The sequence below is a fragment of the Melospiza melodia genome, chromosome 1 (assembly GCF_035770615.1).
Source record: "Melospiza melodia melodia isolate bMelMel2 chromosome 1, bMelMel2.pri, whole genome shotgun sequence".
Lineage (NCBI taxonomy): Eukaryota > Metazoa > Chordata > Aves > Passeriformes > Passerellidae > Melospiza > Melospiza melodia.
Genome location: NC_086194.1, coordinates 104,905,836 through 104,933,322, shown reverse-complemented (window position 1 = coordinate 104,933,322; position 27,487 = coordinate 104,905,836). Strand labels below are relative to the sequence as shown.

At 38.7% G+C, this 27,487-nt stretch overlaps 1 long non-coding RNA gene across 1 annotated transcript; it reads right to left on the bottom strand.

Annotated features, from left to right (window-relative positions):
* Positions 1-814: 814 nt before the first annotated feature.
* LOC134430047 (uncharacterized) lies at positions 815-6,903 on the bottom strand. Its single transcript, XR_010030711.1, has 3 exons — positions 6,677-6,903; positions 6,546-6,600; positions 815-1,055 (listed from the first exon to the last, which is right to left on the bottom strand). It is a non-coding gene; the product is annotated as an uncharacterized LOC134430047 (long non-coding RNA).
* Positions 6,904-27,487: the final 20,584 nt, after the last annotated feature.

The window sequence follows — 27,487 nt, the reverse complement described above, 5'->3', positions numbered from 1 at the left end:
GATATAAATAATAAGGATGTAAGAATGATCATAGAACAAAGTAAAGGCACTGTTTGTGCTGCTCTCCAACTCTTAAGCTCATTGGTACAAACCTATTAAAGAGATATAGGATTTTTTTCTTTTCTTTTGAAGTCTTTTGGTATTAAATAAATTTGATAAGCATGATAATTTAAAAAGCCTATGCAGGTAGCAAGACATGATTATTGAAGTCAGGGAAATAGAAACAAAAATTACACTAAGTCTTATGAAAAGTCTTAGTGTAGCCTTTGTGTGAGCCTTAGGGTAGAATGGCTTATGATATTAGGCATCTCAGGCTAGCCATGTTGGGGTGAACTTTCCATCAGGATCTTGTACTGTGTAAAGAGCACAGTTAACAAAGGTAGCTTTAGGCTTGATAGCAGCCTGATATTTCATTTTGGGTGACTAGATCTGTGTCTCTTACAGTGATCCTGCGCTCTGAGCACAGTGTCACAGTTTCAGGTACCTATATACCTGTGCTAGTTTAGGACTTAAGCTATTTCACATTTCTATACACAGAAGTGTAGAGAAGACACAGCATGAAAGACATCCTGAGAGTGTCTCTGGTTTTTATTATTTCTTTACTATGAAACAGGTCTTTTATGTTGATAGCCTCTCAGTCTATCAAATGGACCTAGTTTTGAATTAGTTTCTTAATATTTTCTGGGGGTTTTTTAATCTAATTGATTAAATATACTATGGAAAATCAAGCAGAGTTTTCCTCCTTAATCCAGAAGAACGCTGTAAGCTTACAAGAGTGCTGGCTAGGCAATAGATAAATAATACATTGGGCAGGTGTTTGTCAACAAAATTTATTAGCAGTCATGAGTTTCCTCACACAAATTACAGCTCTGTGCTTTCATTTGTTGCTGTTGTATCTTTATAAGCCCTGGGCCAATGTATTGTGTTTAGGACAAATACTGCTTTATGCCCTTGTTGATGTCTGTCATTTGATTAACTCACAGTGCTTAATCAATCTTGGCTTGAAGGACAGGTTCTACTCAGGTGATGTGTTCAAACACACGGCAGAGAGTCCCCTGTAAAAGAGGAAGAGAATTCCAGGTTCTTCATTGTTTCTCTCCTGCCAACAGATACAGGAAAAATACAGAGAATAAAACACACGTGAAAGTCTTCAGCTTGTTCTCTGTCACCCTTGCTTCACAGATATTTAAACAAGTCCTTTACTCCCTAAGCATTTGTGCTAGATGCCTTCTTTCCTTTGAAAGCAAAACTTCAGTTATCTTCCATTCTCAGAAGAGACCAGAGATTTGTTTTCAATATCTTTGCCAAAGCATGCTGGCTGCCAGTTATTCTTCAGGGTGCTGCTATAAGCCGAAAAAACAAAAGACTGTGTGAGCTCATACACCACTTCATGTTGGTTGCAAAGTGTAAAAAGAACCAGGGAAAAGATTCAGAAGCAAGTTGTGGAAAAATGTATTCAAGAAAGACAGCATATATACCTGTAATAGACAAATATTCTTTAAAACAAGTCAACAACAGCAAAAAATGCTGCTTTGGGGAATCACTATGGTCTAGTTATCTTGATAAAAGCTGTGATAAGAATGGACTCCACACTTTTTCATTCAGGAGCTGAGAGCACCTGCAAAAGGGGTGTCCCCTTGGATTGCTGCCTGCTCCTGTAGCCTGCCAGCAGTGCCAAAGAGCAGAGTTGGCAGACTGGTATTCATCTGCCAGGGCCAGCACTGAAAAGTGAATAGATAGTTCTTGTCAACAAATTAGATAATAGCACCATTGAAATTTAGGAAAGACTACCATGTACCTGCATGAGCAGTCAAAAAGATTCCGTTGGGAGCTCTGGAGTCTTGCATCAAGAGTTAATGCTCTGGGCAAATTCCCAGTTTTCTGCCTAAAGGGACTTTCATCTTTTACTCTGATGTCCCTTATTTTCCCCTCAATATTTAACCAATTTCTGTACTGACAATGCTTAAATAACCAGCTATTGAATCATAAATACAGACTGTCATTTTAAAAAGTCTTGCTACTTAGAACAGCTATGTCTAGAGCCTAAAGGTAAGCACCCACTGAAATAGCAAGGTAATATCATATTTCAATAAAATGAACATATTTAAAAAAAAAACAACAGAACCCTTCTTTGAGGTTGTACTAGTATATGTAATTTCTATGAAGGGGAATTCTAAGAAGTAGAAACTGACAAATAAAATGGAAAAATCTGTCAAAATTTAAAAGGGTAACCTTCTATTTGAAGAACCTTGGTTTTGATCCCTGATTGAGACAGTCTTAGGAAAACTTTTCTATAAGGAATTTAAATTGTCTACATGCAAATGTTTAATGTTGAAAATTCAACAAGTCACTAGTTGTTCTTGAAATATCTATGCATGTAGTGCATGGACATGATTTGGAATAACCTGGAGAGTTGATTGTTTGCACAGTAATAAGGAATAAGTGAGCCAGACCAGAATAAAGGCAAAACCGAGACATGCATGAAATTGTTAGACATGATGAGATCAAAATACCATGCAAATTAAATGTATCTTGTTTACTTATAGCTCAGAGTTATGCAGATAGTGAATTAGTTGGACTAATTTATGCAAGATTTGTTGGTTCATTTCTGCAAGATACCACCAAATAACCCATTTTTGGTGGTGCTTTTGTACCTGTGAGGGATTGTCATACCTTCATAGGACGTGAAAATCACAATACATTCCTATGGATACCAGTCAGTACTTCTGAAGGGAGATAAGAGGTGGTGCAATGTAGTAGGAATTTTTATTTAACAAATATCAATTTTATTTTTTTAACTTTGTTGGTTTAAGTTTCTGGTTTATTAATTGCTTTTGTATAAATGAGTAATCATACATATGGAATCAGGGAAATGGGGACATATGCTTCTCTGTGGATTATACTCTCTTGTCCTGAATTTGATTTTTTTCTTGGCACAGAATCTTCAGAAGAAATATAATAATGTTCATGGGTGAGGCACTAAGGGTAACAAGCTTGCCTCTTGGATTGCAAATGCAGAATACCTTTGACAGCTCTCCAAGGCTTATGCTATCAGACAAATTAGTAATGTTCCGATTAAAGCTTCTACAGGAAGAATTTCTTCCCTGAGAGTGTGGCCAGCATTGGAATGCATTGCCCAGGGAGATGATGCAGTTGCTGTCCCTGGAACTGTTGAAAAACCAAGCAGATGTGTCACTCTGTGATATGGTCTTGTGAAAGTGGTGGTGTTTAGTCAAAGGTTGGCCTCAATGAACCTGGAAGTTTTTTCCAACCCTAATGATTCTATGAAGGCAAAAACCTACATAGCCCAGCACATTTCACAGTTTCGAGACCCTATTCCACTACTTAAAAGTTTTCTCCACAGCTGTCAGTGCTCCATGGCCTGCATGCTGAAGACAATGAGGGGAAATGGTGACTCCTCCATCCCTTGATACTGATCCTGTTTTCCCTATCCCTAATTGACCTTCCCTCCTAGGGCCAAGAAAAGTTCTGTGGTTCAGGTCTTCTGGGGGTGTTTTCCTGTAGACTTTTTGGATTTTGCGTTTGTTTTTTTCTTTCTTCTCTTCCAGCAGAGATGATGCCCTGTAATTTCTGCAGTTTAAAATTTGAAGGCAGAGACACAGTTCTGAGTATCCAGACAGAAGGGTGGTGTTGCCTTTGGACACCTGAACTTCATTGTGTTGATGCAGAAGTACATCTTCCTTAAGCCTTATGATGTGACATACAAGAACAAACAGTTCTTGATTGTAGGACACACAGCCTGACAAAAAAAAAATTTCCACAAATACTCTTCTGAATACCTGTGGGCTTTGTGCTTGATTTCTGTTTGTCTTTCCTTACAGCAAACACTCAAGCTACTGGTACTACTTGCAAGTTTTAATTCTAAAGCAGTGGTTGGAAAGAGTTCACAGAACGACAGACTTGAGCTCAGAAATGAGTCATTTATAAAGTTAAAAAAAAAAAAAAGGTTAATCAACTTGTGCCTGTGTGCATTTTCAAAATACTTGATATTTTAAGTATGATTCCTGAAAAAATGGCTGGACAATTATTATATATTATTTTAGTTTAAAAATTACTTAACATATAAAAAATCTACAAAGATTAAATTGACAAGAAGATATTGTTCTTAAATTATCCGCATAGTTATGAAATCCACAGTTTAATAAACGAATATCTTGAAATATCAATGCCATTTTCCCCATGTTAAAAAAGCTACCTGTGCATAAGCTAAATAGCTATTTCCAGATAGTAGTAACAGTTTTATACGGTTGTAATTATCACTCCAAGACATCAGTGCAACAAAAGCCACAACAGGGCAACACTTTTGCATAGCATGTACAGGGAGCTGGTCTTTGGATGATTCCCTGCTCAGTATCCATTCCAAAACCACAGGGCAGTGCATATTTCTCCAGGATGACATTAAACTCCTCCCCTAACAATGCACCTAAAAAGAGTATTTTTTCAGTCTGCCCACCCACACTTCAAAACTATTTACAGTTCCACTAGCAACTACTGAAAGTACTGACAAAAGTATCTAATTGGAGAAATATTCAATTATGCTTTAATTTTCAAGGGGAAAATTAGCAAAATGAGTTCAAATGAACAATGTATTCTATTCACACTCCCAGCATGAGAGCAGTGTTGGCACAAAAAATAATATATAATTTAAGGTGGGTTCACCCTCTTGATTGGTCCAGATTTCAGCTAATTTTCTTCTTTAAACTTAGTTTTAGACCTCTTTCTTTTTTATCTTTTCTTAAGTGTTTGGATTCCAAATCACTGCATTTGCTGAAAGGATGTATTCTTTTCAAAGATTTCAGAAGTTAGTCTTGTTTTCTATCTGCATATCACTAGGTTGAATTATTTTCAACTGAAACTGGGAAAGTACCCTCAGACCTCAAAAGAATTCTTGAATTTCTTGTATCTCACAGGTTTTCATAATTTTTTTCCTTCTTCTGTAAATCTGTTGATGAGGATCCAGGCTCGAGGAAAAAAAATCTAAGTTTTCCTTTAATGAGAACAATTCAGTTGCCTTTTTGGATTAGATTTTATTTTGCTTAATCTAACTATAAGGCCTTTTTAAAAATAACAGTTAAAACTATACGCCTTCCTGTGTTAAGATGCAATATTTTTTTGCATTTAAAAAAATATATATAGATTAATTGAACCTTATATCTTGAATATTTTGGGGCAGGGGAGAAAGAGTAATGGGGTTTTTTTTGTTCTTGGGAAGAAGAGGCTGGGATTTCTCATCAGAATCTCTATCACCTTGGTCAATGTGATGGGGGAGGTGGTGGTGTAACAAATGTTGATCATTGTGAAATTGTATCAGTTTAGAAATCCTAGGTAATGGAATTATTTATGTGCAGCAAAAGAAGCAATTGTTAACTGTAAGAAGTAAAATGGGGTGGGAGAGGACTGGGGGGAATCAGTGGAAAACAAAGACTCTTTGTGGGATCTACAAGAGCCAAACACAGTTTCTTTAAACCAGTTGGGCAGGTTAAATGTAGAGATGTCTTGTTTTTCTAAAAGAAATCCCCTGGAATTGTCAATTACTCTTCATCCTAGACAGTGATTCATTGTCCATTGAATAAACAAAGTAAAAAAGCAGTTGTGAACATCATGATAAAAACACCTTTGAGAAAAGTCCAGGGCCTTGAGGGCTGAGAGCTCAGAGACAAATTGTGATCCACCTCCAGCCTTACCTTTACAGAAGCTCCCAGTTTGTTCCCAAAAGGGTGCAGGAGTTCTCTTCGTTAAGGACCTTATTTTAACATCTACCTGACTAGCACTGAGTCAGTATGCCTTAGGGAAAAAAATGACTGGGGAGAATACTTTTTAAATTTTTAAATTGAATTGAAGGCTTTACAATTATTCCAGCTCTTTGTTCACTAACTAGGTTCCTGATGTTGACTCAGTGAAAACAACTTGTATTGTATATTAGCACAATGGTGCTGGGTGGAAAAAAAAACATCTCCAAATGAAATTTCCATCTTAAAAGCAGCCTATTCTTATCTGAACTTAGCTGTTTCCTATCAGTTGATTAGTATATAAATTTGGTGATAAAAATGAGATTGAAAGAATGTGCTGTGCCTTAGTAGTCTTGATATAGCTCCTGTTAGGTGTTCTAACTCTGGATGAACCCAGAGTACAGTAACAAATCACGTTAAAACTTCAACCACCTCTCAGGTAGAGATCATTCCTTGGCAAAAGGAAAAAATGTTCTTACTCAGGGGCTGGGTTTATTAAGGGCACTTAACAGATTACAAATGTAAAGGTTATTTATAGTCCAAATTACACTGTCTCATTTTAATCTATATTGATTATCTAAATCTAAAAGAAATGAAAGCATCTGTCAAAAAAGCTGTTATACTGGGAAAATGTGAATAAGTACACATATTTCCCTGCAAACTTTTCAAAGACTTCTGCTTATTGCTTCAATAGAGAAAGTAAAAAAAAAAAAAAAAAAAAAAAAACAAACAAATCACAAAGCCAAACCTTCTGACTGGACCTGATGCCAGCACAGCATGTGAATTCACCCCTACCTTGAGATGAAATCGTCTTCTAGCACACAGAGCTCATTCCAGTGTTTGAAGGCATCTGTGGAAAACAAATGCTGCAGTAATCTAGTGGACAGGTTCTGGGCATATAGTCTGACCAAATTCTCCAATTCTACCTTCTAGCCAGGACCAATTATCCATGAGGTGATCTTATTCTAGCAAAACTATCAGAAAGGTTGAGGGTGAAAATTGTGACAGGACTGGAAAAGATCAAATTGTCTCCTCTTATGACAACAGTATCTCATAATGTGCATGGAAGTGCAAGTATTGTTGACCAAAATTTCTTAACAAAAAGAATGGAGGAAAAAGAATTAAGAAGTTGGTAAAATAAGGGAAAAGAAGTATTGACAATGTACTCCAAATTTGTGTTGGGAAGCATGACTATTATCCGTTAATTCCTGATTAATCAGTCACCTTGAGACAAAGAGCTCAGAAATATTTGACCTGTATATTTATTTTTAACTTTAACTTTTATAACACATCCAACCCTGAAGAGAAAGTTGGAGCAGAAGTTTGAGCAACTACTATTGTGAGATTTTGCTCAAAGTTTTTGATTGGGTTAATAGAACACTACTTTAATAAATCCTGCCAATAAATGACAGAAAAATGGCAATAAAAACTCAGTATGAAAAGCAGCTTCAGTCTCCAGACTTGACAGCCTTTTGATGAAATAAACTCCTTCTCTACTCTACCCAAATTGTATAGTGCCATTAAAAATTTCTCTCTTGCTGTGACTAGGCTTTAAATTATAAAGAGAAGGCTGGAAGGTGCTATAGACAGACTGAAGCAACTGCTTCAGTGTCTTGTTCGGGCACTGCTTACCAGCTGATTTATTTATGCCTTGGGCCAAATTATGTAAGAGTGTGTTGAAGAGACAAAAAGTTTTTTCCTGGCACTTGTGACTGGTTACAAATACACCCAAAAAAGTTTAAGACCCAAAGCTGTATTAGTTTCTCTTTGGCATTTCTTCTTTGCAGCTGAGGTGAAGAGTTTTTATTTTAAAGGGTGAAATAGCAACAATAAACTGAGGGGATGAGGGGATGCAACTTCTTGTTTGGTAGAGGCAGAAGACACTTGATGCTTTTAGTAGTTTTCTCCTTGCTTGCAGAGTAGCTAATAGAAGCCCATACAATACTGATCTTTTTAAAAATCATCAACTTCAGGAAGTGATATTGTCTTCATGCTTGAATTAAAAAAAAAAAAAAAATATTTAATAGAGGAACCCCCACCCTCCCCCTCACAAACCCCCAAAACCTGAAACAAAATCCCAAACTAAAATCACCACACCCTCAAAAAGACGTCTGATTTTTTTTCCAGCTGGCATGAGAACCTGAGTTCCCCTCTGCTGGTAGCACTGTTAACTGTAACAATTCAAGCAGAACAAACAAGTAAGTTACTGTTTTCAGATGCTGATGTTGGGGAAGACCACAGAACACTCAATCAGATGTTTCCAGGAGCAAGTCCTTCAGATCAATACTTGAAAGTTTACAAGCCTCCCAGGAGTTTAGATGCCAGACTCAGTTAAACCCTCATTTAAGATCATCTACCTTCATTGAAGGCTGCTGACTCAGAAAATCCTAACCAGAGACTGCTTTTCAGAGATAGTTAAGTATGAATGTTGTACACAGCATTTGTTCAGTGCAAACCATCTCTGGCCCACACATAAGAGAAGCATAACTGGAGTCGCAAGATTGATTCTGAAAAGGGCAGAACAGCTGCATGCTTGGATTTTTTTCCTTCTGTCTTTGGTTGAAGTCCATACACTCCTTCCACAGTTCTATTTCAATTTCAGGAAACACAGTATTTACTCCCAGTACCACACTCCCTAAATTGCAATTTTTTTCCATTCTCCTGCCAGTTCTGTTTGGGAAATGTACTAATTGCCTGTCCTAAGAGAAACAGCTAAGAATACACGTTGCTTGATACCATTTTTGCTGGTATCTCTTGTAGCCTGGGATGATCAACCTATTTTTGCTGGGTCCCTTTCCGCTTCTGTAAAATGGGCATAAGTCTCAATACCTGTATTATTCCATAAGGATGTTCTAAAACTTGGGTAAAGGGTTAATTGAGGTGACTTGTAAAGCATATTTAAAGATTTACCAGTGAGAAGTGCTATGTTCATGCTAACATTTTGAGGACTACCTGCGCTTACTAAGCCAGTGAGTTGAAGATTAAAAACTGGGAACAGAGGTCCCATTGACATGTGCTTTTCTATAAATGAGTAGGAAGGAACAGAACAACTAAAGAAAACAGACAAAACCAGATTTATCACTCCCTAGTGCTCCGCTAGATATCAACATCTACTTACAACTTCTCTTAGGGTAACATTTCAGCAGAAATTGTAACATTTTCAAAGTTTATAGCAAGAATTAAATTACCATAAGATGAGATGGACCTTTGCCTCTAAAACTGTATTTCTGTGTGGGTGAACAGTAGCTCCCTTTTTGCTGTTTTACCAGGAAATAATTGCTTGCATTACTGGTAGTTTTAAACTGTTTTTGTTTGTGACCCAAATTTCCATCCAAAACTTTACCAGAGTGCTATTATCCCAATACAGAACTACAAGTTAACGTTTTTTCCAGAGCCTTCTATATTTTTTTTCTCTCTTTTTTGTCACCATTTAAAATCCATAGCTGGTTTGAAACAGTCACTCTTCCAGCTGAACAGATGTGACCATTGCATGAAAGCTCTGAGGAATGTTCCATGGCAGCATCTGCTGCTTCACTTTAAAGTTTAGTTTTCACATGAAATAGTTGTGAGGGTTCATTTGTAGCTGAAATACTGTCTTAGAACAATGCAATTAGGTCAGACCCTTCAGTAGAAGGGGAAAAAAGTATGATGATGTGTGGTTCTAAGGTAGAGCTGCTGCAGGCAAGCCAGTGACTTTGCTTTGTTGTTCATCACATTTGTGCAGATCTATGTATTTTATATGCTAAAATTTCCTTTGAAGTCAGGTTGTGTCATGGGAACTGCATCTTCAGAACCAAATATTACCAAAATCTTTGGCAAACTGTTATTGGGGGTTTTGAAAGTGTTTTTTATTCTAGTTTACCGTCTCCTTATTGAAGAAATATTTTTTGTTTTAATATGAACTTTTCGCCTTAATTTCATGTGACATCACAGTGTCATTGGAATAATTGCTGTTATTTCTGTGCATAAGACTGATATCACAACAGTAGGTAGGATGGCATAAGATGAGTTTTGAGCTTCTGGGAGAAAGAGGGAGGCAATAGCAAAGGCTTTGCAGTAGTTTATAGCCCCTGGGGAGTCAGCATGGCTGGAGCACTGGGATAATGAACCACTGGGGCTGCCAGGGTAGCGCAGAGATTCTCCCTGCCATGTTCACTCAGGATTTAGAGAGAGAGGGTCACTTTACTGCCCAGAGCCAAGTGGCAGCTCACATCACTCAAAGGGGAATCCCAGATTCTGGCTTACAGCAGTTTTCCACCCATTTGGTGCCAGGACTGGTGGAGTAGGAGAGAATCTCTAGCCTATTATTTCCAGCCATGCAAAAGGACTGGCAGGAAACATATTGAAGCAGATGTCTTGTGTTTGAACAGAATTTCAGTGAGTCATCCACATGCCCTTAGGCATTCAATGCACCAGACAGCTTTCTAATGGCTGTGGCATCTTGCTCACAATCTAATATTATGCACATGTTCCATATAACAAAACCCCACATCCTCAGCTGGGGAAGGTCCATGATACTATGCTAACCCTGGTAAATTTGCTGTGCAGTTGAGGACCTAGTGCAGGAATGCAATGCCCAACACAATCTTAATCTGATTTGGTGTTAAGAGCCAGAACCTGACCCCGACCCTGGCCTGTAAGTGGCATTGCTGTAGCAATCTTTTGGGACATGAGCATTTGTCCTGTCCAGACAGCCCATGCAGACAAAAGGGGTTTTGTAAGTTGGCTGGCAGCCTGTGAGTTCCGTACACAGCTGTGTGCTACCTTAATTTTCCCCTTCTTTGTCCCAACATGCCTCTCAGGGACTGACTCAAAGTGAATTAAAAGAAAGATATTTCAGCTTTTAATAGCAGCAAGCTCTTTTCCTTCTATGAGTGCAAAAATGAATGTCTTATATCAGATAAATTGTGATTTTGTTACACATGACAATATGATGTAGCAGCTACTAAGGGCAGCAGGGAAGTTTTTCTTTTCCATCTGTCCTTTTGATACTTACCTGCATGCTCTTTCTCCCCCTAGCAAAAGAAATAAAGCCCCATGGACTGTAATCCTCAATTAATACTATCTCCTTTATCAATTTCATTGTTGGATTGAAGCAGCAGAGGAGGACATGCATCCAGGTAATGATTTACTTACTGCAAGATCAAGGAAAATACTTGTACACAACCATGGCCTGCACAGCTGATAATGAACAGCCCTGTCTACCTGGCCCCACACTTCTGGCCTATCACTAAGCCTGGATGTGAAGCAGTGATTTCTGTCTCAGCAATAGCGAAGCAAAGCCTTATCTTCATCACTTTCTTGGATGATTCCAAAATATTTGCACATGTGCTATGTGTAACATATACCTGATTACTTGATGTCATGGATTGACATGAAACCATACCTGGGAATCAGACCTAGGTAAATCAAAACATCTTACAGAACTACAAAGAAATTACTTAACTTTGACAGCTGGTGTGGGAAATAGAGAAATTCACAGCAATATGCAGTCTAAACTGAATCTGACACTGTTGCAGAGCTGACCTTGGATTAGTATAATTTGGAATTTCTTACAAGCCTGGTTTTTCTGTTTCACACAAACAACTCAACCTTAAAAAAAAAAAAAAAAAAAAGAAAGAAAGAAAAACTAATGTTTTTTGCACTCAGTCTCTCCACTTATTCTGTAAAAATAGTTCTCATAAAATGTCATTTTTACTTATGATTATCATACCAGATTGTCTAAAAACACTGTTAAGTATGCTGTGCTGGAGGGGGAGGGATAACTTTAGAGATGGCTTTGCAAGTGCTGCTGTTTGGTTTTACTTTTTATGTGGTTTTAAACAATGTATATTGCCTTTTTGACTAAGGTGCATCCTTTTTATCAGTGTACATTACGTACCACATATAGTTGGTTCAGCAGCCCAAAACTGGGAGTTATTTCAGGTGAATCAAACAGCAGGAGTGTTTCTTCTCCTGAGGAAAAAAGACCTTTTAGTTTTAGTGTTTGAATAATTTCAGGCTAATTTTAGTATAGCTTGAGCTTTGAATATACTTGTCTTTGAACTGTATGAAAACACTGCACTGACTTAGGCTGGTGAATTTCTGGCATTTGATTTCTCATATTCTCTAATGTTCTGCCGAGAATTCACATTGAATCCTAATTGATTAAGAAGTGATCTCACTTTCACCTATGGTGGTATCAGACCTTTTGCCTTTGAAGTCTGAACCTACTGCAGCCTGTTCTGAATGGCTTTGACTTTCAAATTCTGTTCCTGCATTAGAAACTGAAATCTTGCAGTGCAAGAGGATGGCTTGTCCTGCTATGCATATTTTAACTTGCATTGTTTTCATGGAGAGGCTGAAAAGCACAAAATCAGTGTAAAGAACCTGGATTCTGGAAACCTAGTTTAATGAAACTGAAGAGAAAGCATGTAATACATATCTGATTTTGCAAAGTTTTATATAATATACCATCTAAGGTTCCCTGTAGGAATGCCTCATGCCAGTGTCCTGTAGCAACAGTAATGGGAAATGAATTAGTGTGACTTTTAATAACAACATTGGTAGAAAATGAAGTCTTCATTGCTGTTGAATTGATTTGCCATGGAAGTGGGAACAACCATTCTTTCCTGCCTCTTGCTTGTGAGTTGCTCTCTGGCTATGAGAAAGAGCATATGCTCGTGTTGTAATTAGTAAACAGACAATGAAACTTCTGTGCAGGGTATTCCTTCAGCTTTATTCTTTGGTATGGAACCAAAGGAAGTTCCAAAGCTCCTGCAGAGTGCAGTAAGCAAATGTAACAGAGACAGTGATGTACCTGACTATTCAAAAGATGAACCTGAATACACTGGAGCACGACATTCGACTTTGTAGCTGATCAAAAGTTTCATTACATCCTATGCCAGAATTCTAGATACGTTAGCTTACTACAAGCATTGACAGCAATCTATATACAATTTTTGTTCTAACTCTGAAGATAATCAGGAAACTAGGTTTCGCAGGTTTTTGGCTAGGACTTACTTTCTGTTCATTCAAGACATAAATTGCATTTTCTCTGAATAGAAGTCTGCTCAGTGAGGTTCTTGAGGACACTGTGGTTATTCATTGAGTAGGGTGATGCTTTGAATGTGTAACCCCATCTTTTTCATATCAAATGTGGGTAAAGAGAGTTTGGCATCTAGCCCACTAACATCCTTAATCACTGAGCTCCTGCTAAAGAAAACTACAGCTGATGGAAACAGGGTCTTTGTTTTGAAAAGAGATCAAAATGGCCCCACAACCACACATGCAAAAAAATGCTGGACTAGTTCAGCATGTCAAAGATGTGTTTGAAGCCTGAGGTATCAACAAAAGGGATATGAATGAGGAGAAACTTCCTAAGGCATGTGTAAACTCCTCCTTGCTTAACAGTAATGATATATAAAGTTCACACAAATAACATAGCATGTAAGTACCTCTACCATTTAGGGGACATTCCTCAAAGAAAACTCTTTCAGTAAGTGACATGAAAATATCAGTAGGAATACTTGTGTGCTTTAAGAATGCGGGGAGAACAATGGAAATATTGCCAAGTTTCAGGAAAATATGGATTATATAAAGACATTAATAAATTATTCCCTGTGTTTGAGTTCAAGTGGTTTGTGTTCATACAATGTTTAGCGGAAAAGAACTAATACAAGATGCACCATGCTGATTTTATCTATTACATAAATTACATTACCTATGGGATCTGTTAACAGCATTGCTATTGTTACACATAGTGTATGTGCAAATAACAGTGAAGAGTGATATTACCCACAACCTTTTTTCTTGAACTGTTAGGAAATTAGCTACTGTTGGAGAATGTTGACTGGGAAAGAAATTTTGTACTGGTTTTGAAACATGAGAATGGAATAGCATCTTGACTGTAGAACGAACTATACAAACTAAACTCGCCATGAAAGGCTGACAAAACCAATGCCAGACAGAATGCAAAAAAGACCCCAAATCTAATTATTTGGGAGTGAACAAGTAGACTTGATTTGAGTAGATTTGAGCTCACAATCAAGGCTTCCTACCTTACTGTGCTGCGCCAAGCAATAAGCCGGTTAATTGTACGGTGTATTATGTTCCTCTGTGAAGTTTTTCCTCTAAAGTTGGAAAGGACTAAGTTTTTAATGTAGAACATGAACACCTCTGACACATGAATATGAATAAGATAGAAATATCTAATCGCCAACACTACATTGAGGACCAGAGACTTGCGTGCTATGCTCTTGCAAATGTCCAAACAATCTGAAGCTTTGTGTATCGAAATTAAGTCTATTTTGATTCTAACAGGACTTGACTGATATTTCTGCACAAATATAATCAGCTTTTAAATACTCTTTAGCTTTTGGTCTGGAATGTCACAGTTTGCCAGAAAGACATGCAACTGGAAGCATCTGTATCATCTCACACACACAGCAGTAGAATTTGAACGGCATTAACATGTAGCACGTACATTACATGTCCCTAGAACCAAGCATCCCAGATATATTAGACTGATATCTATCTCCTATATTATGTGCTATGACAGCAGGCTGGACACTAATCTACTTCCACTGTGTGAATAACAATAAGACCTATGTATGTATTTAATACATAAACTTTATAAAGATTGGCTTGAGAGTAGTGGAAAGTTTTGGGAGTTGAACCCATTTCCTGAAATATGCATCTGAGATGTTAGTGAATATTAGCAAAGTCCAAGTGTCATGTCCTACACTTCAGCCACAACAACCCCATGAGGGCTACAGGCTGGGAGCAGCATGGCTGGAAAGCTGCTCATCAAAAAAGGATCTGGGGGTGCTATTTGTGTCCAGCTGAACATAAGCCAGCATCTGCTCAGGTGGCCAAAAAGTGCAATGGCATTGTGGCCTGCATCAGAAATAGTGTGACCAGGGAAGTGATTGTCCCCCTGTCCTCAGCATGGGTGTGGCCACACCTCAAATACTGTGATCAGTTTTGGGCCTGTCACTACAAGAAGGACATTGAGGTGCCAGAGCATGTCCAGAGAAAGGCAACGGAGCTGGTGAAGGGTCCAGAGGATAAGTCCTATGAGGAGCAGCTGAGGGAGCTGGGCTTGTTTCACCTGGAGAAAAGGAGGCCCAGAGGAGAACCCATTGGCCTCTACAACTCCCTGAAAGGAGGAGGTAGAGAGACCAACCTCTACCAAAGCAGAGGTTGGTGTCTTCCAGGAAAAAAGTGACAGGACAAGAGGAAATGGCCTCAAGTTGCACCAGGGGAGGTTCAGGCTGGACATCAGGAGGAATTTCTTCACTGAATGACTGTTAAACACTAGAATGCACTGTCCAAGAAGGGGGTGGAGTCACTATGCTTGGAGATGTTCAAGAAACAACTGGATGTGGCAAATAGCGCCATAATCTAGTTGACAAGATGGTGAACAGTCAAAGGTTGGACTTGATCTCAGGGATCTTTTCCAATCTAAATAATTCTGTGATTCTGGACATGGTGTCTAGAAGATCTACCTGTGTGAATTGCATTAGAAAACTCTCTTTTGTTTCTCTCTTTTTTTTTTTTTCCTGAGTATGTTCAACAATTGCTGTACAGACATTTCTTCTTTTGTATTATTTGAATAGGTAGCCAGTGGGATAGGGCTGATGTTCTGAGCGCCTTAAAACCAAAAAATAACCAGTTAACTTTGTAGAGAGGCACAAATTTATATTTTGGTATTCCCTGTTTTATAGCAGAACTTCTGATAGTTATCCTTGAATTAGCACTAGTTGAATTCATTAGGGAACATTGACATTTGCTAAACAGCAGATTTGGTTGATAATTCCATTTTTTCAACTGTTTTAAAACATGATTCTCATATTTATAAGTGTGATTAATTTGCAAATCAAGCCAGCTGAGGAAGAGTGTCTTTTGTCTAGAAAACCCACAATCTAACAGCAAGGAATTCAATTAGTTGAAAGATGAGAAGTTGAGGTAAAAGACTGCAACATTCAGGTTGCAGACTTGAAGGAACTTGCTTCTCTTTCTAATGGTCTAAAAATTTTGCCCTTCACTTATCTTGCATTATTTGGATTACCTTCCTATCCATTTGATATGATTGCAATTCCAAGGACATTAGAAACTGCTGCATTTTTGGTAAGTGACTTGCCAAGAACTTTGCTCTGCTCTTCACACTCCATATCACTATTATGTATACTAAATTTTATTCACCAACTACAAAGAGGTCTTGATGGGCAGGTTTCACCCTGTCTGACATATACTTTCTCAGCTATCAGAATAATATTTCCCTTTATACTTAAAGGAGAAGGAAAGAGGGATTAATATTTCTCTACAAATCAAGAAACTGGAGTGCTCTGAACTCAGCTCTCCTGCAGGCAATGTCTAAAGTAAGAGCAGATGAACTTAACATTTAAGTTCAAGCTAAATGCCTGAAGGTAACGATCCCAGTTGAGGGTATTAATTAGCAATAAAGAAGCATTCAAGCCTTTGAGAACTCCATCCGCTATTGAATAACCAAGATAACCAGCAACAACCCTACAGCAAACAAAGCAAACAAGACTAGTTTCAGAGCACTTGTTCTTTGCCGATACTTTCTTTTTCCTGCGGAAGCACAACTTATTTCATAAGAACAAAATGAGCTAGGTTTATTGCAAAGGCCAGGGCAACCAAGTATCAGCTCTGCAGTCACTGTCAAGCCACAAGTATTGTTAGAGGACAAGGTCACCAAGGGCATTGCTTCTCTCTGTTTTTCCCTCCTCTCTTCTGCAGTAACTGTGGAAAGATTTCTTGCAAGGATGTTACACAGTTTATTGATTTTTTAATGAGCTACACACCAGACTTCACTATTTAAACCTGTTCTTAATGTCCACCATAAATTTTATCTTACACATCACTTTCTACAGGATTGTTTTATTACAGCGCCCTGTGTGGGTCGCTGCTGGTGAGAGAGAGACGAGAATCTTGTTTCTTGATCAGAAGGCTGGATTTATTAATATATAATATATAATACATTATAACTATACTAAATAGAATAAAGAGAGAGGTTGCAGAGAGCTTGCTAGAGCCAAGAATAGAAAGAAAGAATCTATAACAAAGTTGTGTCCAAGGACTCAGTCCCCTAGCTTGCACTTTGTGATTGGCCCTTAATTATAAACAAGAAGCATGAGCCAACCAAGGTGAATCCTATTGCATTCCACAGCAGCTGATAACAATTGTTTACATTCTCTTTCTGGGGGCCCTCAGCTTCCCAGAAAATGCAGAAATCTGAAAGAAAGGATTTCTGTGAAAAAATGTCTGCGACATTTTTTCTGTTCATAGGAATGGGAGTAAAATGAGATTATATGCAAAGCTGAGCCTTGTAGGCTGCCTGAAAGAGTAGCAGCAAGCAAGGGAAAATGAAATCAGTATTTTACACCTGTTATAAAAATTATTCCTGTGAGCAAAACATTTTTTTTTTTAAAATACCTTTTGCCTAAAAATGACATGTTGGGCTTTAATCTGTTATTGGATACTTATTAAAAATCCTTTCTGCTATTGCATTTTTGGGGTACAGGGTTTAGGTTACAAGAGAGATGAAGAGAGACTTTTCACAAGAGCATGTAGTGATGGGACAAGGGGGAATGGCTTCAAACAGAGCAGGTTTAGAATTGATATTAGGAAGAAATTCTTTACTGTGGGGGTGATAAGGCACTGGAATAGGTTGCTCAGAGAAGCTGTGAATATCCCATTCCTGAAAGTGTGCAAAGCCAGGCTGGATGGGACTTTCAGGAACCTGGTCTAATGGAAAGTGCTCCTGCCCATGGCAGAGGGGTTGGACTATAGACGATCTTTTAGGCCCTTTCCAACCCAAACCATTCTGTGAATCTATAATTAATCACTGAAAACAAGGTTTATGGTGATAATGCAAATAATCCCACTGTGGTGTCTGGGAGCTGATCAACTGTTTACCTGTACATGTGACTTCTACATTCAGTAAATAGTCATATGCCTAGAGGCACACAAGAGATCATTGTTTCTGTGGGTGTGTTACAGAGAGCTTACTGGATTTTTTATGTTATTTGACTGTATTCCCCACTGGAAGAAAAAGACAGCTGTTTTATTATCTATCAGCACAAGAAGCTGCTTCTCCTTAACAGGGAGCAGCTGCCTGCACAGGGATGATAGTGCTGGCTTTCAGCTGTAGAGCTTGAAGTGATTCTGTCCTGCCAGTATGGGAGCCTCCCTACTTAGTAGGGCAGTGCCCTACTGATGTTCATGAATTCAGACTTAAGGGTTTTCCTATGCAGAGAAAAACTGAAGGAGAAAAGGCAGTTGCCAAGAGAGCGTAACTCTTGGATTCAGCTAACATGCCTGGGAACCCAAGGATGAATAATTTCAGGAACAATATGAGTACTTCAGAACTAAACACACAGACATGAGCAGAGTATGATGTGATGTCTGCACATGATGTTATCTCAATGCTCTTGGAAAGAAAGGGGGATTTTTTTTTTCAGTTGATGGGAATTTGATACCTAAGTCTCGTGAGTATTTGTTGGAAATCTTACTGTGAGGCTTATCTGTTTAGGCATGCATTCCTCAAAAATTATTTTTGTTTGGGGGGTTTTGGGGTGGGGGTGGGATATTATCTGAATAAGGATGGGAGAGGGCTAGGTTCCAATTTTCAAACAGATTTTTTTTTAAATGTTTTAACAGATTTACTCTACTTACTAGAAAATGTAAAGAAATGCATTTTAATGTACTTTAAATTAACAGTTGCTTCTCTGAAGAATTCTGATGCCAATTATAAAAGAAAGCTACTCATCTTGTGGACACCTAAGACATGGGGAAAACATGTGGCATGGCCATAGCACCTTTTATTTTCTCCAAATGGTCAATGTTTTATTTTGCCAGGGGGCAAAACATATAATCTGCTTGCATAAGTCAAACAATGGAAATGAAAATATATCCACTAGACATATAAAATATCTTATATATATACTCTGTCAAATATGCAGTCCATATTCAAGTAACAAAACCTTGGAGATTGGAACTATTTCTGTGAGTACAGCAATACTAAATATTTTGTACTATCTTTTCTTTTTTCCCCTTTTGCTTCTGGTCCTCTCTTTCTTGTTCAGCTCATAACTTACTGGAGTGTTTGTTTGTCTTTTTCTACTATATAGAGAATGCAGAGATTGATCCCCATCAAGCAAACAGCTTCTAGATCCTGAAACTGAAATAAGGAATTTGTTCTAGACATTTGAGCATCTTTTGAATGAGGCAAAAGGACAGCAAAGTGCATAGTAAAAGGCAAGCATCTCACTTTTTCAGTTGCATTGGTTGCCCAGACACCAGGCAAGACTGGTGTATGCGAGACTATTATGACAAGACTCCATTTTAAATTTTGTGGGAGTTTTTTCATAATATCTGGTGATTGACAGGATATTTTTCCTTGAAATTTAAATCCTCTGGCTAAATGGGTTCCATTTATCTTTAAATGCCATGAAACATATGCTGAGAGTGTTATCTGTCACAGAAGATTATATTTTTAATTGAACTTAATATTTTCAGGATGCTTGAGTATTCTGTGATGCTCTCAAGTGCTAATGTTTGTGTAAAGACACCGTATTAACACATATGCAATGCTCTCCAGCCCATCTATGAGACCATCAGGCCATCCATCTGCCTGGTAACCCTTCTCAAAGGGGGCAGCTGAGCAGCATCTAAATTCAGATCTCATTTCTGCCTGAAAACAGACAAGTACAAGATGGTCATGTGCAGGGGTTTTAAAAACAAAATCCCCTTTGGATCAGACTTGCCACCTCTGTGAAGATTTACCTCCTTGCAGAAAATAGTGAGCAGCAGCATGAACTCTTGTCTGCAGAATGGAAATATCAAGCTGATCAACATTTCCGCATTGCTCGCAAGATAATCCTTCATTTGAGCTGCTTATCTGAAATCTGTCTCATGAATCTGATGGGAGGATTTGCCCTAAGTAGTTAATTATGGTGCTGCTAAATTTCCTCCACTCTACTTATTCCTTTACTTTAAGAAATATCATGCAGTTGTAAAGACTGTAAACTTCAATTAAAAACAAATGAAACATTATCTAGCTGAAAACTTATTAAGGCGCCTGAAGTTATCTTTTTACTTCTCATTCTGATCTTACTTTTCCAGATGCTCACTGTAGGTGGATTTTTAGTTGGAGCTAAGCTAGCTGTTCTGACCAAATCGTGGAGCTTGAGGGTTTTGTTAGGTTCATTGGTTGGTTTTTAGTATATTTGGAGGCTTTTTGTTTGGTTGGATCTTTAGGTTGTTGTTGATCTGACTTAGGGCATTTAAATGGAGAATTCTTCTATGTCCGGCTAAGCCCTGTCTGTTGTCCCGGCCTGAACCTTGGTGTGAAGGAATTGCAAAGACAGAATAAAGACATTGCCAGATTAATTATTTCTAGGGCATGTGAGATTCATACAGTCTTCAAGTGTAACTTATACTGCAGAGAGGAACCATGGTTTTGGTTTTTAAAGTATTTTGTATCTAATAGAGATTTATGAGAAAGATCTAATATGTTTTGCAATGTAAGTGCCACTTCTGACCCTTGATGTGATGTCAATAAGGGATTGCAAAGACATGTTAATATGGATGATGAAAAATTACCATGGTAATATGGGAAATTGTTGGATCATTCCCCACACACAGAATACATTTTGTCTTTAAGGGAATATTTTGTTGGTTATTCAGATTTCTCAACCAAATTCTGTAGTAAAATCCTCTTCAGGTTCTGTTTACACACAAACTTTATTTTCCCTCTGGATGAGGTCAGCACATTTCTCCTAGTGCAGACACTGAATGGAATTGGATGTTCCCTATGCAAATGGGTCTGTCTTAGGGTGGGATTTCTTATGTGGTTCAGCAAAACGTGCATCTTGTGATACATGTGAGAAAAGGACTTGAATTCAAATAATAAAAGGTATTTTCCTGTCAGAGAAGAGATACCTGCAAGAGTTAAGTTTCACTCAAAAAGTTCTAACAGTTCTGATTCTCCTTTTACTGAGTTGCTAAACAGGGCAGCCCTGGATTTCATGCGGTGCTGCCTCATGGGAAGCTGCTGGGCACAGCCTTTGTCCTGGAGAGCTCTCCTGCCCAGAGCTGGGTGTGTTCCTTTCTGCAACAACCCAGTCCCTAGAGAAAATGGAGCAAAATGTACTTAATTGTTCTTGTCATGAAAAATTACCATCTTGGAGGGAGAAATGGCTACTATCCAACCTCTTCTATGAATTCTTAAAAGAAGCTAAAGTTTTTCTCTGGAAGGTTTAGGATTTTGGGGATGTTGTCAAATTGCCTTTCATTACCTTTCCATAGCTTAATTCTGGATGTATCCCAGAAGTTCCTACTTAATCCTCACGAAGTTTTGGTCTCTAGTATTTTAACAGCAGAGGCATAAGTAAATGTCTTATGAAGATACCTGCTTAAGCATTTTTATTATTTTTTTTCTCTTTTTATCCCCTTCACAAAATGACCAGGACAGGTATTACCTTACTTTTTTCTCATGTTTGTGGCTGTTGAAAAAAATTTTTGGAGCCTTTTAGTATGCATTCTGTAAAAGCTTGTCAAATGTGAACTTATTTGAACAAATAAATGCTTTCTGCTAAATACTCCAAGCAGGCATTCTGCAAGACATGCTGAAGTGTTACAAGACTTGTTTTCAAACCATGGTCATAAGCTTTTTTCTTCTCCCATGTGGATTATAGTTCATTTTCTTGTGCAGCATGCAAAGTAACTGCGTGCAGGTCCTGGTCTTTTATGTAATTATAAAAACATGACCAAGTACTGAATTATAACAGATTTAGTATGAGACACAGCTTCAAATTTTGTTTAGCACTTAGTTTCTGCTGAGACCTGTGCTCAGAGGCTCTACCAACCCTGAGGCAGCAGGATTGTCCTCATGTGCCCAGCATTTTGATGCCCAAAGAAAGTCATTGGTTCATAGAAGCCTGTGTAGGACTTGCTTGAAGATACAGTTTTGGGGTTTTTTTTACTTCTTTAGGCCCTTACTACATACGATTGCTTTTTATTGTTACATTTCATAGGAATTTTGTACCTTGAGCAACAGTGCCTGTAAGAAGAATGTGAGGAAATAAAATGACTTTTCTCCTGCTTTCTTGTACAAGAAACTATTTCCTAAGGCTATCTACTTAACTGCAGCTGCTGTCTGTGCCTGGAGATATTAGAAAAAATGGCATTATAGCTCAGAAGAGCACTTTACTCCGGTTCTGATTTCTTCTGTGTTTACTACCAGACTCATTGGGGCCCTTACACTACTGAGATGGAGTAGATTATTAAAACCCAGTTGGTGGATGGCTGTTTCCCCTTAACTGTTTTCGTGGTTGGTGGCAGGAAAGTTTCTTGCCACTCCCTTATCTGAGGTTTATGTAATGAATTGATCACAGGCAGTGCTCGCTTTGAACTTGTTCCAGTTTGGCAGAGCTTGGCTGTTCCTGAGTCACTGTGACTCTCAAAGGAATTCTTCCTGACTTTAGATGTAGGTAGGTGATTTATCCCTACCATGGGCATTTTGAAAAATGTCCCCAGTGAGAAATCAGGCTCTTAATTGGATACTGAAATAACACTATTGTACAGGCACCCTCTGATTTAGAGTCTAAAAATACAGATCAGCTCTGACTCCAGGACACATGCTGAACTCCCCGCTCTGCGTGCTGTCCTTCACCAAATGAGGTACTCCAAGTGCATATTCTAGATACCTCTGCCTACTAGGGTCAGCTTGAACCTCCTTACATGAGAGCTTTAACACATGTTGTCATTTCTGCACTCTGCGTGTATGTGTGCTTTCTCATGGTCACTGACTTGTTTTCCCACAGAAAAGATCTAAGTGTATTACCATTTTCCTGGGAAATTGAAAATTAAACCTTTCACCAAGAGGTTATGATACTAGGTGTAACGTTTCCTAAAATTTAACTCTACTTTCCCTGAAATCCTCTAGATAGGGAAAAGAGCAACCCAGGATTACACTGACAAATAGCTAAAGATAGCTAATTGGAAGTTTTTCTTAGTGGTTCCAACCTCAGTTAAGCAAAGAGCAGAACATACCATAAAATAGCAAGCAAGAACATACCATAAAATAGCAAGCAGTAAGTTCTTGCAGCTGCTAGAGGATGTTGTACTCTATTCACAGGCTGGTGGGCTCACTTCATAGCTAATGGGTTTTATAACGACAGCAGTGAAACACTGGAACAGGATGCCCATCCCTGGAAACATTCAAAACCAGGCTGGATGGGGCTCTGTGCAACCTGGTCCAGTTAAAACGTCCCTGCTTATTGCAGGTAGGTTGGGTCAGACAAACTTTAAAGGTCACTTTCAACCCAAACTACTTTATGGTTCTGTGAAAAAACTCTAAAGTAGCATAGTTTGATGCTGCAAAATGACCCCCACCCCAAAGAAGACTCCATCCCAAACCTCTGTGTATGGTGTGTACAGTGAGGTGCATTTGTTCAATCATCTCTCCTAAGCTGTCACTGTAGGCCAGGCAGAGTTGCCTGCTGATAAACAGGTAAATCCTCTTTTTTTGTTCTTGAGTCTCTTTTGGAGTTTCTGATTCACTTCCTTATCCTGTCACTGTGAAACAGTGACAATTTCTGCAGACTCCCTGACAAACAGGCATATTGTGTTGTCTCTGTTCTCTCTGCAGAATTTTCCTTTTTCTTCTCCACCAATAGGTGGAGTGGAGATGTCTCACCACTGCCATTATCCACTGGAACCTTTCAGTAAAAATAGTGCACTTACCTGTTTGTCTCCCCAAAAATTATTCCAAATCTTGACATTATTTCCCCAGCCTTTTTTGCCAACTCACTTTTACCACTTGTGTGCCTGTTCTCTTCCACTCTCAGCGTGCAAATAAACCAGGTGGGGTCAACTGTCAAGGTCTTTTTTGCTCTCCTTTTAAATATTCACTGTCTGTAAAACAAACCTCAGGGCTCCTTTACTAAAAAAATAAAGAAAACCGATAAAAATTGCTTACTCATTAAGGTATTTATTCCTATATACTGTGTGGGAAACTCTCCCGAACACATGCTTTGCTCCTAAATTACTGAAAGTGTCCTTTCAAGTTGCTAACAGAGCCAAAGAGCATGAGTAAATGTTGCACAACATACACATAGGAATTAATGTTTAACAGTACAGTGCCACTGCTGAGAAGGTGTCTGTAAACAGTGCTTGTTTATACGAGAACCCTTGGCATATCTGCCGGTGAAGAGCAGATCTCAAAAACGTTTGCACCTGAGTGACTGACTCACAGTTGTTCAACTCCTCTAATGAAGGAAAGAGCCAGCTTCCTGCAAAATGAGCACATGGCCTCAGAAATTATCCCATGGGAACTTTTGTTCACTGTTTCCCTATTGGAATTTGTTTTTAAGAATTACGAATAAGGCTGCTGCATTAGAGTTGTATTTTGTCTTGTGCAATTACCTTTAAACAAGCATAGATGTTCAGCTGTGGCATTGAGGCTGCACTTCAGGAAAAGCAGAATTAGGTGTATATATGCAAGCACATACTGTGGCTATGCTTCCTGTGTTCAGCTTGGGCTCCCTGACATCAACTCCCTGGAGCTGATTAACAACTCCAAAGCATTAATTGATGCAAGCATCTCATTATAGTACTCAAAGACAAATAGGAATTGAAGGGTGTTGTTATCTTAATGGAACAAACAATTAAAAAAAATATGTATGGAAAAAGAGCCTTTTTTTCCTCCGTGGCTAGAATAAACAGCATTTTGCTTGCCTATATTTACTTGGACAAGTCACCAGCATATCAGGGCTGATGGGCTGTGACCTCTAGAAGTTAATATGTTACACAGCAATAATATAAAACAGTGTTAAACTATCAAGTGCTGGAATTAGTCCTTGCTCTAGGAATTTCAAGTCCACGTATCTTGACTACTGCCCTGTTTCACAGTACTCAAGGTAGTGTCACTGTACTGTCATTGCAGCTTGAAACATCACTGCACCACCCTTCCACCCCACCCCAAACCAGGAAACCTATCTGGCTTAGCAAACGCTTTCCCTGTCATTCATGGAGTGTTTCCCAGTGTTAGTCAGGATGGCTGTAACTTGGACAGGGGCATGGGGAGGCTGAAAGTGTGTTTGGGAGCAGCAGGGTTGTCCCTCTGGGCAAGCTGCTTGCCCCACTCCATGCCACACAGAGACAAATAAAGCTGCTCTGTGTGTGAAGGGGTGGGAAGAAGGGGGAAAAGAGGGAATAGCTTTGCCAGAGACAGACAGGCAGGAGAGATTCCTCCTTTCATAATCTGTGCCAATTTAGATTAGCTTGAAGTGACTGTGAAACTGTAGTCTAAATTAAGTTTCATCCCAAGTACCCAGCTTTATTCATAATTGCTCAGAGACAAGAAGACTGTTGATTCTGGGGTGGTATTTAGTTATTTTAATACACTGTCCTTTTTTTTTTTTTTTGCTAGCATCTCTTTGTTTGCTTCATTTTCAAACTAATGAGATAGACTACACTGCCTTAGTATATCCTCAGACTTCACATCCTCCATCCTACATACCAGTGGTAGCAGGGATCCTCTGGAAAAAGAAAAGTTTAGTCATTTCATTGAAACACTGCTGCTGTTGTTCCAAAGTAACCCTCCTGCCAGGACGTGACTGGCAGCAACAAGGTCTGGGTTCAAACTGAAGGGAGTTGCTCCAAATGTGGTGACTTGAGGCCACACCTGGACAACTGGAAAAATTATACTGAACTCTAGTATTTCAAAAGCAGAGGCATAAGTAATAAGTAAACATGAACCATACAGTTCAAAAATATTTTTGGGGTTTTTTTTTGGTAAGAGAGAACAAAAATCTGACCAGGAAGATAAGCAGGGATAGTAACTGACTGCTACAGTTATTCTTTAACTATAACAGCTCAGAGTCTTTTTTTCTCTAAAGAAGTAATTTTCAGGGTAGAATTTTTCCTATCATCTCAGTGAAAGTAAGTGAAAGCTAAGATTTGTTAGGCAATAAACTGTCGTGTGAAGCAATGCTCTGGTAGCTGCTTGGCTCCCTGATGGTGGTGCCTCTGGCTGATCCATTTTCATTCATGGGCCTTGGCAGCTCTGCCAAGAGCCCTTTGCTCTTGGCTGGCAGCTCCCAACCTGTGTGACTCCTGTGGCTGCTGGACTTCAGTGCTTTAATGCTCAAAGCTACCCACAGACAGCTGGCTGAACTGAACTGAGTGAGGAGCTGGACATGGATCTTCGAGGAGGCAGGGAAATGGGTTTTTTTCTTGCTTAAATGCACATACAGTCTGCAGCATGAAATCTTGAGAATCCCCTGCCCAAGCTGTCTAAGCATGACCACTAACCTTCAACTCAAAGCACAACTGCCTTAGGCTGGGACAGCCATTTGCTCAGACACATTTCACAAAGCTTCAAATAAATTTGAAGACTATATATAAATATCATTGTTATATCTGCAAATTTGTCCCCAATTTTTAAATTCCATTTCTCAGCAATACCTCTCAAAAGTAGTAACACAATGTACAAAATACATGTTTAGGGCACATCTGTTCAGGTGTTCTTAATACTTCCCTCTCATCCCTCCAGAGGGAAAAAGAATCTCCTCTGGTGGGGTCCAGAGGTGTCTAGGGGGAAGTTGTTCTTAAATTTTTGGGGCAAGCCATGAGGTTTTAGGACTCAAAGGGACTGAGTTAAAGATCATTATGCTGCCAAAGTGCCTCCTTTTTTTTTTCTTTTTTTTTCTTTTTTTTTTTTTCCTCTTTTTTCTTCTTTTTTTCTTTTTTAAACATAGATACCTAGGAATACAAGAGACAAAAATACAAGTCTTTCACAAGTGGCTGAAATCATTGTCCCAGTGACGGTGTGTTCAACCTGATCGCTTCAGTTCTTCAGAGCAGCCATGAGATCAGAAACTCAAAATCCTTTGTCTTATTTTTGTACCTCTCTCTCATCAAAACTGGAAGCTCTGATAACAAATCTACCCAGGGTGTCCTTTCAGCTTCCTGCTGCAGCTTTGCTTTTATGATGATGTTAGCAGGATATTTTATCATCGACCTCCTGAGAGCACCCTCTTCATGCCCATGCATTTCATTCCCGTTTTAAGAAAAAAGGAAAAGCTGTTTGGCTTTGCTTAGAGCATAGAGGGATTACAAAAGCAGGTATCATGATTAAAATAAAGCCATCCTATTCTCTTTTCCAGGACTAGGTAACGCCCTATTTCGCCATCTTAGGAAAGGAATTGACCCCTCCTCCCTGAGATGCATATTGGGACTATCAGCCTCAAATCCCCAGGGATCAGTGACAGAGGCCTCCCAGTGGAGAGGTGCTGGATGCAAACATTTAAAAGCCTAATTTTGCAATAAGACCTTGGGGAATTTTTGATGGTTTGTTTTCCTGCTGATTGCTCTCTCCCCTTTCTTAATCATTAGTCTTTTCCAAGCTTTAATCCAATAATTGAAATGTTATTATGACTTTCATTGGTCATTTTCTTGTAATAGATTGTCACAAGACTGTTGAAGAAATCATGCTCATTAAAATTTCCTTCCCCAAGCTTTCCACAGCATGTTTTCTGATTGTACTGTTGGACCACTGTGGAACCACTGATTTAATTTTGAGCTTCAACAGTAAAAATAAACTAGGAATGAGTTCCCAGCTGTTTTGTTGGCTTAGCTGCTGGATTCTGTTTCCCTTCAAAAAACACTCCATGTAGGGTTCTGAATCCTGGAGTTTCATTCTCAGTTGACTTAATATCCTTAGC